Raw genomic sequence first — 2,402 nt, forward strand, 5'->3', positions numbered from 1 at the left:
GGAACATAATTTCATATTATAAAGTATTTGCTTCTTTCGGAGCCTAACACGATCAGCAAAATGCAGCCTGTGGCTTATCACACAGCCTGACAGGTACTTGAAGTATTGATGTCCTTGCCTTTTTAGAAGGTAGAATGGTCTCCTGCAGGCTTTTCTACATAAATAGAAACAGTATTTTCTTAGGAGACATAGACATCATTCTTTTTTTGAAGCAGCAAAAGAAAGTAATTGTGGCCAATTTTCTGAAATAACTTGTGAGCTTTCAATTTCTGTTTGTACTCATGAAGGTGAATTTTACCAATCATTACCCAAAAGGTCCCTGAACCAGAACTAGAAGCATAACTAAAAATCTATTTTAAAAATAATATTGAAGCCAGTCTTTTTATTAATTTCTTTTTCTTTGTCTTTTCATTCCTATGTGAACAAATGGGAGGAAATTTTTGGTTTAAAAATATTGCAGATTGTGCATCCCTTTGGTAAAAGGCTACATCCATTTTTTTACCATTCAGACTGAAGTCTAAAGACTAACATATATATCAGAAGGTCTGTCTGACTTTATGGTTGTTGGAGGGTTGTCCATGTGAGTAATTATTTTCACAGATCTAGCTATTTCAAAAGAAGTTGCCTGTGTGGGACAAATAGAATTCTGTTGGCCTGTGAAGGCTCATTTATGAAAGAAGCATCTCAAATGAGATGGAATGTGAAAGACATTGGATTTAGCATGGACACCAGTCATATTTAGATCATATTTGGTGAGTACTCATGGGGTCACTTGTATTCCCTTGTTCTCAGATCCAGCACGAGGCATCCTATGAATCCTTGTTGACAATTTTGTTTTCAACCTACCTAAAAATGTAATTTATTCTATGGTCTTGATGTTCCTTAGGATGCCTAGGATTACCTAGGACAAAAATGCATTCTTAGTTATGATTTCTGCCTGAAGTTTTTCCTTAATTTTAGTATGTAATTTGTGGTGGCCCAGCCCTTACTTCACGATAAAGAGAAGCCTGTGAATGAGAGACAATGTGTCCAGCTGTGAATCGCAGCTTCTGTAGCCACCACCTGTGTAACCTGCAGGAGACAGAGCAGTGAGAGAAACAAGACAAATGGCTATTGTACTTCAAATTCATACCTGACTTGTTAGTTTTGCAATAGCTGTTTCATGCAGATGGTCATGAATGGGACCTTAGCCAATTTTCTATTGCTGGTAGAAACATTACCTTCTGGGGATTGAATGGGTCTGCCAACATTAGCAGTTAAGGGCACTACATAAATGTTTCTATGATGTGAATTGCCCTTGCCTGTGAATCTCCTACACTAGGTCTTCTTTAAGTTACATTACTTAAAGCCTTTGGAGGACAGGAAATAGACTTCTCTCTGAAGAAGCTTAGCTGGAAATTACAAAGTAGGGATTTTTCTAACACACCCTAAAGGTAATAGGAACATGTAATCTTTGGGCTATTGGGAAGGAATACAGACTTTGATCCTGTTATTATTTTGAATTGCACTCCTACAATTTCCCCTTTTATCCTGAAAAAGAGAAATACCAACACAAGGGTGAGCTTTTAAAGCTCTCAGTTACTGAGACTTCGTCGCTAGGATTTCCCTTTTGCAATCTGATCTACTTTGTGAGATTTTTGAATCTATGAAGAGAGGAACTTTACAAAATGCCTGTGTTACTGTTACGGGGTAAGAGACTTCCAAAAGACTCAGCTAATCTTCACTGAGTCACATTTCTAATGGAATTTTAAATTAAACAAATTATTTTCTAAATTCTCTCCACTCCAGGACACATGCTCAGTGACTATAATACTTGTTGTTCTGATATATTGAGTTACCAGATCATGAATGTGAATGTTTCTGAGACTCCTCTTCCTGAAGAACCTGGCACCTAAATGAAGGTGACAAGCAAATGACTATAGTCTGAGGTCTTCGCTTGCTGCTGGAGATTGCTGAATTCACATGAGTTTGCTGGGTCTTGGAGATGACTGACATTAGCAGCTACCACTTCTGACAGTAGGTGCTTATCAGGTCTAAAGTTGAATCTCTTAAACTCAGTGGCAAGACTTGGGTCAATAGGCTTAGTAAGTGACTTGTGATCACTGCATATACTAAAACATATACCAATATACTAGTATACTAATCACATAATTAATTATTAATTGTAACAAATAATATATTATTAATATAATTAATTATATATTACTTATTAATTATGTAACATACTAATATATACGATATACTAATTATACTAATGATATAATACATGCATATTATATATATATGCATATATTCTGCATATACTCTTTTTACAGCATTTTTACAAACAGTTGGCTCCAGACTAATGTAGTCAGTCTTTTTTCTAGCACAAAACTGGTAATGGCCATTAGATCACATGCTGG

The sequence above is a fragment of the Geospiza fortis genome, unplaced genomic scaffold (genome assembly GCF_000277835.1).
Source record: "Geospiza fortis unplaced genomic scaffold, GeoFor_1.0 scaffold429, whole genome shotgun sequence".
In the NCBI taxonomy this organism is placed as follows: Eukaryota; Metazoa; Chordata; class Aves; order Passeriformes; family Thraupidae; genus Geospiza; species Geospiza fortis.